Genomic DNA, 15,538 nt, shown 5'->3' on the forward strand with positions numbered 1-15,538 from the left:
AGAGAGAGAGACAGGGATATAGGGAGGGATACACAGAGGGAGAGACAGGGATATAGGGAGGGATACACAGAGGGAGAGACAGGGATATAGGGAGGGATACACAGAGGGAGAGGCAGGGGTATAGGGAGGTAGAAACAGAGGGAGAGACAGGGATAGAGGGAGGGATACACAGAGGGAGAGACAGGGATATAGGGAGGGATACACAGAGGGAGAGACAGGGATATAAGGAGGGATACACAGAGGGAGAGACAGGGATATAGGGAGGGATACACAGAGGGAGAGACAGGGATATAGGGAGGGATACACAGAGGGAGAGACAGGGATAGAGGGAGGGATACACAGAGGGAGAGACAGGGATATAGGGAGGGATACACAGAGGGAGAGACAGGGATATAGGGAGGGATACACAGAGGGAGAGACAGGGATAGAGGGAGGGATACACAGAGGGAGAGACAGGGATAGAGGGAGGGATACACAGAGGGAGAGACAGGGATAGAGGGAGGGATACACAGAGGGAGAGACAAGGATATAGGGAGGGATAGACAGAGGGAGAGACAGGGATATAGGGAGGTAGAAACAGAGGGTGAGGCAGGGATATAGGGAGGGAGAGACAGAGGGAGAGACAGAGATATAGGGAGGGAGAGACAGAGGGAGACAGGGATATAGGGAGGGATACACAGAGGGAGAGACAGGGATATAGGGAGGGATACACAGAGGGAGAGGCAGGGGTATAGGGAGGTAGAAACAGAGGGAGAGACAGGGATAGAGGGAGGGATACACAGAGGGAGAGACACACAGAGGGAGAGACAGGGATATAAGGAGGGATACACAGAGGGAGAGACAGGGATATAGGGAGGGATACACAGAGGGAGAGACAGGGATATAGGGAGGGATACACAGAGGGAGAGACAGGGATAGAGGGAGGGATACACAGAGGGAGAGACAGGGATATAGGGAGGGATACACAGAGGGAGAGACAGGGATATAGGGAGGGATACACAGAGGGAGAGACAGGGATAGAGGGAGGGATACACAGAGGGAGAGACAGGGATAGAGGGAGGGATACACAGAGGGAGAGACAGGGATAGAGGGAGGGATACACAGAGGGAGAGACAGGGATATAGGGAGGGATAGACAGAGGGAGAGACAGGGATATAGGGAGGTAGAAACAGAGGGTGAGGCAGGGATATAGGGAGGGAGAGACAGAGGGAGAGACAGAGATATAGGGAGGGAGAGACAGAGGGAGACAGGGATATAGGGAGGGATAGACAGAGGGAGAGACAGGGATATAGGGAGGGAGAGACAGAGATATAGGGAGGGAGAGACAGAAGGAGACAGGGATATAGGGAGGGATAGACAGGGATATAGGGAGGGATAGACAGAGGGAGACAGGGATATAGGGAGGGATAGACAGGGATATAGGGAGGGATAGACAGAGGGAGACAGGGATATAGGGAGGTATACACAGAGGGAGAGACAGGTATATGTTGAGAGAGACAGCCTCACCTTGACTCCTCACACACCTCTGATGTCGGTCAATAATGACGTTAGATTGAACGAACGTAAATAACGAATGAATGAATGAATGAATCGTATAATCTGACCCGATTTTACGGTTTAACTCATTCTCACCACGCACCTGACCAACCATTCAGGCAGGTAATTACAATTCGCTACACCTGTATGATCACGTGCTTCTGGCTTTATTGCTGTCGGTGAGAGATCTCGGTCCAGGTGAGAATCTTTGCTTGTCGTGGTGAACAGGTGGGCGATAGCGCGGTGTTGCATCGGTAAATCTTGTTGGAGGTAAATTTAGTAAATACTTTAACAAGTTTATCTTTGTTCGTGAATGTTCGTACGAGGTTATCGAACACGAGGTACCTGTGCTCGTAGGTATTGGAGTTATTCTTCAATGCAGGTGTCGTTTTCCTATCTTGGGGTTTTGTTTGTGCAACTTTGTACCAAAGCGATTTGGAGACACCTGGACCAAGTTTCCGTTTTCAAAGTTGTTTATCTTGAGTAACACCTGTATGGTGTATGTTCATGGTACCTTCGATGTGTTATTTATTTATTTTATTTGTTTGTGCGGATTTCGATCTTTGACCCTATTTTGTGGATTATTGTGTAGATTGTTCACCTTTGGTCCGATAGTCGAGGTTGCCTGTGGTTTACCTGTATTCTGATCGTGGTAATACACGAACCTGCTCGTCGGCTCCTTTGGAATTCTCTTGATGGGGGAAACTTTTGAGTAGAATTTGGGGATTTAAACTAGGTACAGTATTTTGGGTTGATATAAACTGGGTACAGTATTTTGGGTTTTAAACTGGGTACAGTATTTTGGGTTGATATAAACTGGGTACAGTATTTTGGGTTTTAAACTGGGTACAGTATTTTGGGTTGATATAAACTGGGTACAGTATTTTGGGCCGATTTAAACTAGGTACAGTATTTTGGGTTGATTTAAACCAGGTACAGTATTTTGGGTTGATATAAACTGGGTACAGTATTTTGGGTTGATATAAACTGGGTACAGTATTTTGGGCCGATTTAAACTGGGTACAGTATTTTGGGCCGATTTAAACTGGGTACAGTATTTTGGGCCGATTTAAACTGGGTACAGTATTTTGGGCCGATTTAAACCAGGTACAGTATTTTGGGCCGATTTAAACTAGGTACAGTATTTTGGGCCGATTTAAACTAGGTACAGTATTTTGGGTTGATTTAAACCAGGTACAGTATTTTGGGTTGATATAAACTGGGTACAGTATTTTGGGCCGATTTAAACTGGGTACAGTATTTTGGGCCGATTTAAACTGGGTACAGTATTTTGGGCCGATTTAAACCAGGTACAGTATTTTGGGTTGATATAAACTGGGTACAGTATTTTGGGCCGATTTAAACTGGGTGCAGTATTTTGGGCCGATTTAAACTGGGTACAGTATTTTGGGTTGATTTAAACCAGGTACAGTATTTTGGGTTGATATAAACTGGGTACAGTATTTTGGGCCGATTTAAACTGGGTACAGTATTTTGGGCCGATTTAAACCAGGTACAGTATTTTGGGTTGATATAAACTAGGTACAATATTTTGGGTTTTAAACTGGGTACAGTATTTTGGGCCGATTTAAACTGGGTACAGTATTTTGGGTTGATTGAAACTAGGTACAGTATTTTGGGTTTTAAACTGGGTACAGTATTTTGGGCCGATTTAAACTGGGTACAGTATTTTGGGTTTTAAACTGGGTACAGTATTTTGGGCCGATTTAAACTGGGTACAGTATTTTGGGCCGATTTAAACTGGGTACAGTATTTTGGGTTGATTGAAACTAGGTACAGTATTTTGGGTTTTAAACTAGGTACAGTATTTTGGGCCGATTTAAACTGGGTACAGTATTTTGGGTTGATTTAAACGAGGTACAGTATTTTGGGTTTTAAACTAGGTACAGTATTTTGGGTTTTAAACTAGGTACAGTATTTTGGGCCGATTTAAACTGGGTACAGTATTTTGGGTTGATTTAAACTAGGTACAGTATTTTGGGTTGATATAAACTGGGTACAGTATTTTGGGTTGATTTAAACTGGGTACAGTATTTTGGGTTGATTTAAACTAGGTACAGTATTTTGGGTTGATATAAAGTGGGTACAGTATTTTGGGCCGATTTAAACTGGGTACAGTGTTTTGGGATTTAAACTAGGTTCTGTGTTTTGGGATTTAAACTGGGCACGGTATTTTGGGTTTTAAACTAGGTACAGTATTTTGGGCCGATTTAAACTGGGTACAGTATTTTGGGTTGATTTAAACTGGGTACAGTATTTTGGGTTGATTTAAACTAGGTACAGTATTTTGGGTTGATTTAAACGGTACAGTATTTTGGGTTGATTTAAACTGGGTACAGTATTTTGGGTTGATTTAAACTAGGTACAGTATTTTGGGTTGATTTAAACTGGGTACAGTATTTTGGGTTGATTTAAACTGGGTACAGTATTTTGGGTTGATTTAAACTGGGTACAGTATTTTGGGTTGATTTAAACTGGGTACAGTATTTTGGGTTGATTTAAACTAGGTACAGTATTTTGGGTTTTAAACTAGGTACAGTATTTTGGGCCGATTTAAACTGGGTACAGTATTTTGGGCCGATTTAAACTGGGTACAGTATTTTGGGTTGATTTAAACTGGGTACAGTATTTTGGGTTGATATAAACTGGGTACAGTATTTTGGGTTGATATAAACTGGGTACAGTATTTTGGGTTGATTTAAACTGGGTACAGTATTTTGGGTTGATTTAAACTAGGTACAGTATTTTGGGTTGATTTAAACTAGGTACAGTATTTTGGGTTGATATAAAGTGGGTACAGTATTTTGGGCCGATTTAAACTGGGTACAGTATTTTGGGTTGATTTAAACTAGGTACAGTATTTTGGGTTGATTTAAACTAGGTACAGTATTTTGGGCCGATTTAAACTGGGTACAGTATTTTGGGATTTAAACTGGATGCTGTGTTTTATGATTTAAACTGGGTACAGTTTTGGGATTTAAACTGGGTACAGTGTTTTGGGATTTAAACTGGGTACAGTATTTTGGGCCGATTTAAACTGGGTACAGTATTTTGGGCCGATTTAAACTGGGCACGGTATTTTGGGCCGATTTAAACTGGGCACGGTATTTTGGGCCGATTTAAACTGGGCACGGTATTTTGGGCCGATTTAAACTGGGCACGGTATTTTGGGCCGATTTAAACTGGGTACGGTATTTTGGGCCGATTTAAACTGGGCACGGTATTTTGGGCCGATTTAAACTGGGTACGGTATTTTGGGCCGATTTAAACTGGGCACGGTATTTTGGGCCGATTTAAACTGGGCACGGTATTTTGGGCCGATTTAAACTGGGTACGGTATTTTGGGCCGATTTAAACTGGGCACGGTATTTTGGGCCGATTTAAACTGGGCACGGTATTTTGGGCCGATTTAAACTGGGCACGGTATTTTGGGCCGATTTAAACTGGGTACGGTATTTTGGGCCGATTTAAACTGGGCACGGTATTTTGGGCCGATTTAAACTGGGTACGGTATTTTGGGCCGATTTAAACTGGGTACGGTATTTTGGGCCGATTTAAACTGGGTACGGTATTTTGGGCCGATTTAAACTGGGTACGGTATTTTGGGCCGATTTAAACTGGGCACGGTATTTTGGGCCGATTTAAACTGGGTACGGTATTTTGGGCCGATTTATAATAATCTATCTATAATTCCAGTAATCTCTGTGTGTCTGTGTGTCTGTGTGTTTGTCTGTGACCGCTGTTTCTCGACAACCACGGGTCCGATATACTTGAAACTTGCCAGGTATATTGCTGGGGACCCGAGGATGTGCCTTTTCAAGGTTTGAAATTAATCGGACAAGTACCTACCGAGCTATGTCCAAAAAACGCTTCAACCAATCAGAGAGCAGCGAGCTATCACGTGTGCCGAACCGTTAATGCAATGCAAGCGTTAATGCGTTAATGCAAGGCTTTTCTTTTTTTCCCTCTTCTCTTTCTACTTTTCCTTGCGATTAAATTGCAAACAGCCAAAATACGTTGGCGCTAATTGAATAATTGGCCATTAACACTAAAATAATCGTAACTGCGATATGCCAACTTCCGGACAGTGCAGCCTTCCCTGTTGTTGTTGTTTGCAGCAGCTGTTTGCAGCAAGGCAAGGCTTTTCTTTTTTTCCCTCTTCTCTTTCTACTTTGCCTTGCGATTAAATTGCAAACAGCCAAAATACGTTGGCGCTAATTGAATAATTGGGCATTATGTTTTACAACTAATAAAAACGAATTTGCGATTCATTCGCTTTCCTGCGCGTTTGTGTACGCGATGGCGATTTCTTTACCAAACTCCGGAAGCCGTTCGCTTTGGACCGAACCATTGCATGTAAATAGAGGGGGGGGATTGTCACCACTCGCAAGCCGTTCGCTTTGGACCAAACCATTTCATGTAAATAGGGGGGGGGATATAATTTTAGATATATATATAGTACGGGCATGCCCTAGTAATAATAATTCATTTATTTTGTATAGCGCTTTTCCAGAAGCCCAAAGGCGCTTTGACAGAGTGGAAAACATAATGCATAACAATACATGAAAACAATACTTCCATTATACTTCCGGGCAAAAAGACAAGAATCAATAGGGAAATATTTAAAGCAAAAGGAGGGAGAAGGAGAAGAGATAGTCAGGGGTTAAATGCTGTGGGTTGAATGTTGAATGCAGCGTTGAACAGGTGGGTCTTTAGTGATGTTTTGAATGTGGTGAGTGAGGAGGAGTCTCTGATGGTGTGAGGTAGTGAGTTCCAGAGGGTGGGAGCAGCGATGGAGAAGGCCCTGTCCCCCCAGGATCTGAATTTGGTCCGGATGGAGGGGGTCAGGAGGTTGGTACCAGCAGAGCGGAGGTTGCGGGTGGGAGTGTGTCTGGAGAGGAGGTCAGCCAGGTAGGATGGGGCCAGGTTATGGAGGGCTTTGTATGTCAAGAGGAGGATTTTGTACTGGATTCTCTGGGGGATGGGGAGCCAGTGAAGCTTGTAAAGGACGGGGGTGATGTGGTCACGGGTCCGGGAATGAGTGAGTAGACGGGCAGCGGAGTTCTGAATGTATTGGAGTTTATTGGTGATTTTTGAGGGTGAACCATAGAGGAGGCTATTGCAGTAGTCCAGACGGGAGGTGATGAAGGCGTGGATGAGGGTTTCTGCAGCCGTGGAGGAGAGGGATGAGCGGAGACGGGCAATGTTTTTCAGGTGAAAGAAGGCTGACTTTGTGATCTGTTTAGTGTATTTGTCGAAGGAAAGGGTTTGGTCAAAGATGACGCCAAGATTCCGGATGTGAGGGGAGGTGGATACTGGGATACCGTCGATGTTGAGGGCAAAGTTATGGGTGGATTTTGTGAGCGTTTTTGGGCCAATGATTATTTCAGATTTATCACAGTTAAGCTTGAGGAAGTTGATTTGAAGCCAGGATTTTATTTCAGTGATGCAGTTTGTCAGGATAGAGTGGGTGTCGGTGGAGACGGACTTGGTGGAGATGAAAAGCTGGATGTCATCGGCGAAGCAGTGGAATTGGAGACCATGACGGCGGATTAAGTGACCGAGCGGGGACAGGTAAAGGATGAAGAGGAGGGGGCCAAGAACTGAACCTTGGGGGACACCTTGGGGGAGGGGAGCAGTGGGGGATTTGCAGTTATTGATGGAGATGAACTGGCATCTGTCAGAGAGGTATGATTTAATCCAAGAGAGGGCAGTGCCGGTGACGTTAAAGGTGGATTCAAGTCGGGTGAGGAGGATAGTGTGATCGATGGTGTCAAAGGCAGCGCTGAGGTCGAGGAGGACGAGAATGTTGAGGTTGCCAGCGTCAGAGGAGAGGAGAAGGTCGTTGGTGATTTTGAGGAGAGCAGTTTCAGTACTGTGGTTGGAGCGGAATCCGGATTGGAATGTTTCATACAGGTTATTGGCAGAGATGATGTTTGAGTTGAGTGGCTACAGCGCGTTCCAAAACTTTTGACAGAAAGGGTAGGTTGGAGATGGGTCTGAAGTTGTTTAGGGTGTCAGGGTTTAGACCAGGTTTTTTTAGAATGGGGGTAACAGCAGCAATTTTGAGGGAAGGTGGGACGATGCCTGTAGACAGGGAGGAGTTTATTGTTGCAATGATAAGTGGAGAGAGAGCAGGGAGGGAGGCTTTGACAAAGCTGGAGGGGATGGGGTCAAGAGTGCAGGTGGCAGTTTTCATTCCTATGAGGAGTTCAGAGAGGTCAGTAGGAGAGATTGGGGAGAACCGAGACAGGGGATGGCAGGACAAGGGGGGGCAGGTGGTTGGAGGGGGAGCGGGTGCGGCGGTGGTCAAGCTGTTGTAGATGTTGTCAATTTTGCGTTGGAAGAAAGAGAGGAAGGAGATGCAGTTGTCTACTGTGAATGACTGGGTGGTGGTGTTCAGGGGGCGGAGGAGTTTGTTTATTGTCGAGAAGAGTGCTTTTGGGTTTCCGGAGCCAGAGTGGATAATTTGAGAGTAGTAGGCAGAGCGGGCGTGGGAGAGGGCATCTTTGTAGTGTTGTATGTGGTCCTTGTAGGCTTGGGAGTGAACTGAGAGACCCGTTTTATTGCGGAGTCTTTCAAGTTGGCGAGCACGAGTTTTCATCAGGTGGAGTTCAGGGGTAAACCAGGGAGCAGAATGGGTGAAAGAAACTGTTTTGGTTTTTACAGGCGCAAGCTGGTCAAGGCAGGAGGAGAGAGTGTGGTTGTAGTAGTCAGTGAGGTCGGAAGGGGTGTGGAGGTCAATGAAGGGAGAAGTGGACATTTTTTCAGAGAGGGTGGATGAGAATGAGGTAGGTGAAAGAGCGTTTAGCTTACGGAAGTTGATTGTGCGATAATGCCTTGGTGTTGGGGCGGGGATGTTGATGGTCAGAGTGATGGCTAAGTGGTCAGAGGGTGAGGTCGGAGCCATAGAGATGGTGCAAATTTAATCCAGTGGAGCAGACAAGGTCCAAAATGTGACCATGGATATGGGTAGGAAAGTCGACATGTTGAGTGAGGTTAAAGCAGGTGAGTAAATCAGTGAAGTCAGTGGTTATTGTGGAGTCAGTGGAGTCCATGTGGATATTGAAATCACCAAGGAGGAGGATTGAGGGGGAGAGGGAACATAGCTGGGTCAGAAAGTAGGAGAAGTCAGACAGGAATGATGGGTGTGGTTTGGGAGGGCGGTAGACGACAGCCATGACTGACTGCGTGTGACCAGAGAGTTTTAAAGCCAGGTGTTCAAATGATGGAGCAGATGAGATGGAGATGAGGTTGGTCTTGATGTCTTGACGGTGGATAACGGCAATTCCACCACCTCGGCCCTCCGAGCGTGGTTTATTGACGTAGGAATATCCATTGGGTGTGGTGAGGTTGAGTGTGTAGTAGTCCAGAGGTTGTTGCCAGGTTTCGGTGAGACAGAGAAAGTCCAGTTTGTTATCCAGGATGTATTCGTTCAGGATGAGGCATTTATTGTTGAGGGACCGGGTGTTGAACAGGGTGAGCTTGATGTTGTTTTGAACAGCAGGGATGAATTCAGGTGATTTAGCCAGGGTTCGTAGGCAGGAGGTGCGATCGTGTGGGTTGCTGTGACCAGGTGCGCTGGGACGAAGAGTGAGAGTGCGCTGAGCTGACCAGAGGACGGGGATGGAGTGACCTGATTGCAAATAAACAAACTTGCGACCGGAGCCACGGTGAATGTACCTGGGTCGTCGGAGGAGTCCATTTGATTTGATGGCAGAGATGCATGATGGGGTGGAGCGGGTATTGAGCAGAAGAAGCCTTGCGGCGGAGTACTTCAGAGCCATGCCAGGCAGGAGCGATGGGACGAGTACGAGGCCAAGGTCGAGGAGGCAAAGCGGCAAACGCAGCGGCAAACGCAGCGGCAAACGACTGCAGCCGCTAATCAAGACCACAGCGGCAAACAAGGCCACAAGGCCACCAAGACCACAAGGCCACCGGCAAACAAGGCCACGGCCACAAACAACGGGAGCGGGCCTTTCGATTCCGTATTCCGTACCATCAAAAGCAGATTCCGTTATCCAGCCGGAGAACACGCGGCACGTGCGGGTGTGAAAAGGCAGGACAGGTGTGAGATGTCAGGTCAGAAAAGTAGAAGCAGACCCTGTACATCCATCCAGTCGGAGAAGCGGCGAATATGCAACGCCAGCGTACTCTCGCAACCGAACCCGGAAGTCGATTTAAACTGGGTACGGTATTTTGGGCCGATTTAAACTGGGCACGGTATTTTGGGCCGATTTAAACTGGGCACGGTATTTTGGGCCGATTTAAACTGGGTATGGTATTTTGGGCCGATTTAAACTGGGTACGGTATTTTGGGCCGATTTAAACTGATTCAGACACAAGGTTGCTGACTTCCCCCCACCCCCCCCCCCACTCCTCTCAGCAGATGTAGTCTAATATCTGCTCCAATTGAAACAGGTCCATCACATCTGTTCTTAAAATTGACTTCCTGTTTTTTTTTTTTTTTTGTTTTTTTTGTATACAAGATCGAGGCTCGTGAAAGAGCGAACATTAATCACACAGAAAGACAAACAGACACATAAAACAAATAACATCGGGAGCGGTAGACAAGATGGGGAGAGAGGGGGAAGGACACAAACACAACATTTGAGAGCAGGGACCGAGAGACATGGAGACATCGAGAGATCTGTGGGAGGGAGAGGGCTTTGGGGGGGAGGCATGTGAAGGGGGGGGAGGCATGTGAAGGGGGGGGGGGTGGGAGAGGTATAAACATATGGACACTGCCAGGATTTCCAGGAAATAAGTTGGAATTTCAAACAAGGTGGATCTGGGGTGAATTAGTGGGGGTAGAAAAGATCAAGGTTATGGATGGGGGAAGATAAGAGATGGTGGTGAACAGCTGTTTTAAAGACCTGGAGGGAGGAGAGGGATTGAAGGGAGTGTGGGAGTTTGTTCCACAGGCGGGAGAAAAGAGGAATGAAAGAGTGAAGGTGAGCAGAGAGCCGAGATTTCGGCAGTTTAACCATCAGAGGGTTGCAGGCAGATCTTGTGCGACCTGTAGGAATATTTGGGGGACAGAGCACAGAGAGCTGGGGGAGCAAGGCCGGAGAGGAGTCGGTAGAAGACAAAGACCACCTGCCTGCGGTGAGTGAGTGAAAGGCCCTCAGAGATAGCTTCATCGCGGGAGATTCCAATGATTTTGAAAGCTTTGGATTCAACAGCGTGAAGCCGAGCCAGGTGTGAGGCAGGAGCACCAGCCCATAGGGGAGAACAGTATTCCATTGAGCTGCGGATGAAAGCCTTGTAAGTGGTGAGGAGCTCAGGTGTGCCGAGGAAGGACTTCGCACGACGGAGGATGCCCAGTCGGCGACTGGCTTTGGAGGCCAGCTTGGAAATGTGGTTTTCCCAAGAAAGATCATGGCAGATAGTGAGACCCAAAAGCTTGAGTGACAGAACTTCTTGGAGAGGATTGTTGAGAAAGTAGATGGGAGTGTTGTCCAGTCGATCTTTTCGGAGAGACATAGTAAGAGAGTGAGATTTGGCAGGATTGAAAGACATGTTCCACTTGTTTGACCAGTCTGTGATTTTGTCCAGGTCTTCAGAGAGTGAGGAGGCTGCAGACTGCCGATCTGAGGGAAGAGGAATGGAGCGGCAGAGAGTGGAGTCATCAGCAAAGAGATAGAGAGGATTTTCCAGAGAGTCAGAGAGATCATTGATAAAGACCAGAAAAAGCACAGGGCCCAGCACACTTCCTTGGGGAACTCCAGCCTGAACAGGAAGGGGAGATGAGAGAAATCCATTCAGGGCCACACGTTGACTACGACCAGAGAGGAAGTCCGCAAGCCATGCATGGAGATTTCCATGGATACCATAGGAGGAGAGTTTGGTGAGCAGAGCTGGGTGCCAGACCGTATCAAAGGCCCTTGATATGTCAAGGGAGACAGCTCTGATTTCCTGTTTGGCATTGAGGACCTCCATCCATTGTTGAGACAGCAGAAGCAGCATGTCCAGAGTAGAGTGACCTGGTCTGAAACCAAATTGATGATCAGAGATCAAGCCATTGGAGAAGAGGAAAGATTTCATATCCGAAGCAATGATGGATTCCATGACTTTGCTGATAATTGGGAGCAGGCTGATTGGTCTGTCGTTGCAAGGATCTGTTTTTGCACCTTTTTTGTGTAAAGCGGTAATGTTAGCTGATTTCCAGGATGCTGGCAGATGACCTTGAGCAAAAGATAGGGTGAAAAGAACAGAGAGAGGGTGAGATAGAGCGGCAGAGCAGGATTTTAAGACCCGTGGGCTGATGCCGTCTGGTCCAGTTGCAGAATCAGAGTCGAGGTTTGACAAAAACTCCTCCACCTTGTCAGGAGAGAAGGACACAGAGTCCAGGAGCAGTTGGGTTCGACTGGGAAAGGTGGGAACAGGGAGAGATGGGTTTGGGACTAAGGATTTCGAGGCGAACACAGAGTTGAGGCATTCGGCTTTGTCACGTGCGATGTCAACTGTGTGGCCATTTGAGGTAAGGGAGGGGATGGAAGGGGAACAAACACCAAAAACGGATTTGACCAGATGCCACCAGGATTTGGAGGAAGGAGACAGGTTTGAGAGTTCATTCTTGAGTGAGGAGAGATAGTGCTTCCTGGCACTCCTGAGGGTAGACACACACACTTGTTCCGAGCTTGGTGGAAGGAACTGAGATTTCCTTCAGTTGGATTAGCCTTCCAAGAGGCAAAGGCAAGTTGCTTCAGGGCAACTGCCTCACCACAAGATTCAGTGTACCATGGACGGGAGGAAGGGTAAGACAATTGAAGGCGAGATGGGATAAATCTGTGCATGAGAGAGATCAGTTTGCTTTGGAAGAATTCCCAGGAAGAATTGATGTCAGAGGCAGTGGAGATGGGAGACCAATCCAGACGATTGATGGCTGCTTGAAGACCGTCGCAGTCGGCCTGAGTGAAATGCCAGACTCGTCGACGCTGTGGAGGCTCTCTGAGAATGGCCAGAGAGATGTCCACTTTGACAAGCACATGATCAGAAGAACCGATTGGAGCAGAAGAAGAGCAGCAGACATTAGCAGGGAAGTTTGTCATAACCAAGTCTAGAAGAGAAGATACTCCATTGGCTGAGATCCGGGTCGGGAAATTGACAGATTGTGTCAATCCCAGTGAGTCACAGAAGTCCTTTGCTGAGGTGCCATGACTAGTGAGAGAGGAACCCACACCCAACCAGGTGGCATGATGACAGTTGAAGTCACCACATATGAGGAAGAGAGACTTGGGATGAGTGGATAGAAGTTGGTCCATGTTGTCCGACATTGAAATGTAGATGGAGTCATCACTGTTTGGGGGACGGTACAGAACACATATGAACAAAAGGTGGGAGCGGAGAGGAAGCCGTAACCAGAGGTACTCCTGCGGGTGAGGAGGAAAGAGAGCAGTGCAAGGAGAGTGAGGAAGAGAGTTTTTGACAAAGATAGCCACCCCACCACCAGGCCGAGGCTCAGGTCTATCATACCGGAGGAGGGAGTAACCAGGAAGAGATATTAAGGAATCAGAGACATCTTGAAGGAGGAAAGTCTCTGTTAAGCAGATCAAGTCTGGATTGTCAGAAGCAACCTGTATGGAGAGATCAGTCAGGTTTGAGCGAAGGCCCCGGATGTTTGAGGTCCATACCGTTAATGAAGAGAGAGGGGGAGCATCGGGTACAGGTCGGGTACGGCATCGGTTTTCTACAATTAACTAATTTCTCTGTTTTTGAAACAAAAAAAAAGTTTATTCCATCCCCAAACCTTTGTCCATCTCAAAGCAGGTACTCTTGATGTAAGGTGAGACGAGCATGAAAACATCCTCATTGAAGGCAAACACTACCGGTACCTGCTGATTGTAAGGTACATTCTCTGCAGCTCAACCATTGTGCATTTGCCCGAAAAGGCCCAACATTGGTCACCAGTGATCCAACTTCTCTAGCGTCACCAACTTCCCAATCCTAGTGGAAGGTCGTCAGGTCTCTGGTACCGTTCACATTCCTCTTTCATTCCTTTCTTCCTGAACAACGATCTTGCGGATGCTTTGAGGAGGCAAAACCATTAATTTTTTTGGTCCTTTCACCGCCAAACGTGTCGGTGATCTCTCCATTCAAGAACAGTGGAGGCTATTGTCGCCGACTTGGATCACTACCTGCTCTGACTCGCTAATTCGAGCACTACCTGCTCTGACTCGCTAATTCGAGCACTACCTGCTCTGACTCGCTAATTCGAGCACTACCTGCTCTGACTCGCTAATTCGAGCACTACCTGCCCTGACTCGCTAATTCGAGCACTACCTGCCCTGACTCGCTAATTCGAGCGCTACCTGCCCTGACTCGCTAATTCGAGCGCTACCTGCCCTGACTCGCTAATTCGAGCACTACCTGACCTGACTCGCTAATTCGAGCGCTACCTGCCCTGACTCGCTAATTCGAGCGCTACCTGCCCTGACTCGCTAATTCGAGCACTACCTGCTGACTCGCTAATTCGACCACTACCTGCTGACTCGCTTATTCGAGCACTACCTGCTCCGACTCGCTAATTCGAGCACTACCTGCTCCGACTCGCTAATTCGAGCACTACCTGCTCCGACTCGCTAATTCGAGCACTACCTGCTCCGACTCGCTAATTCGAGCACTACCTGCTCCGACTCGCTAATTCGAGCACTACCTGCTCTGACTCGCTAATTCGAGCACTACCTGCCCTGACTCGCTAATTCGAGCACTACCTGCCCTGACTCGCTAATTCGAGCGCTACCTGCCCTGACTCGCTAATTCGAGCGCTACCTGCCCTGACTCGCTAATTCGAGCGCTACCTGCCCTGACTCGCTAATTCGAGCGCTACCTGCCCTGACTCGCTAATTCGAGCGCTACCTGCCCTGACTCGCTAATTCGAGCGCTACTTGCCCTGACTCGCTAATTCGAGCGCTACCTGCCCTGACTCGCTAATTCGAGCGCTACCTGCGCTGACTCGCTAATTCGAGCGCTACCTGCGCTGACTCGCTAATTCGAGCGCTACCTGCCCTGACTCGCTAATTCGAGCGCTACCTGCCCTGACTCGCTAATTCGAGCGCTACCTGCCCTGACTCGCTAATTCGAGCGCTACCTGCCCTGACTCGCTAATTCGAGCGCTACCTGCCCTGACTCGCTAATTCCAGCGCTACCTGCCCCGACTCGCTAATTCGAGCGCTACCTGCGCCGACTCGCTAATTCGAGCGCTACCTGCGCCGACTCGCTAATTCGAGCGCTACCTGCCCTGACTCGCTAATTCGAGCGCTACCTGCCCTGACTCGCTAATTCGAGCACTACCTGCTGACTCGCTAATTTGACCACTACCTGCTGACTCGCTTATTCGAGCACTACCTGCTCCGACTCGCTAATTCGAGCACTACCTGCTCCGACTCGCTAATTCGAGCACTACCTGCTCCGACTCGCTAATTCGAGCACTACCTGCTCCGACTCGCTAATTCGAGCACTACCTGCTCCGACTCGCTAATTCGAGCACTACCTGCTCCGACTCGCTAATTCGAGCACTACCTGCTCTGACTCGCTAATTCGAGCACTACCTGCTCTGACTCGCTAATTCGAGCACTACCTGCTCTGACTCGCTAATTCGAGCACTACCTGCTCTGACTCGCTAATTCGAGCACTACCTGCTCTGACTCGCTAATTCGAGCACTACCTGCTCTGACTCGCTAATTCGAGCACTACCTGCTCTGACTCGCTAATTCGAGCACACCATGGATAATTCTGCTCCTTCTGCAGCAGGGTGAATGGATGCCCTGCATCACGTGATTGGTTAAGGCCATTTCTTTGGAGATCTCGGGCCTTTAACGCTGTCTGCCATAAAGCTTTGTTTTCCCCATTTTGTTTGGGTCTAGTACAAGTGGTGGTGTTTGGGTCTAGTACAAGTGGTGGTGTTTGGGTCTAGTACAAGTGGTGGTGTTTGGGTCTAGTACAAGTGGTGGTGTTTGGGTCTAGTACAAGTGGTGGT

The 15,538-nt window shown here is 47.8% G+C and overlaps 1 protein-coding gene across 4 annotated transcripts in view; it reads left to right on the forward strand.

The window, feature by feature from the left end:
* Positions 1-1,649: 1,649 nt before the first annotated feature.
* ACSBG2 (acyl-CoA synthetase bubblegum family member 2) overlaps positions 1,650-15,538 on the forward strand; it is a 47,369-nt gene continuing 33,480 nt past the window's right edge. The window contains exon 1 of one of the 4 annotated variants that reach the window (XM_068130080.2): positions 1,650-1,734. The gene's annotated coding sequence lies outside the window, so the exon portion shown is untranslated. Of the gene's footprint in view, positions 1,807-2,163; positions 2,273-15,538 lie in introns of those variants that run through there. The other 3 variants (XM_068130081.2, XM_068130079.2, XM_078786362.1) reach the window with 3 other exon arrangements.

The sequence above is a fragment of the Myxine glutinosa genome, chromosome 11 (genome assembly GCF_964187855.1).
Source record: "Myxine glutinosa chromosome 11, kmMyxGlut1.1, whole genome shotgun sequence".
Lineage (NCBI taxonomy): Eukaryota > Metazoa > Chordata > Myxini > Myxiniformes > Myxinidae > Myxine > Myxine glutinosa.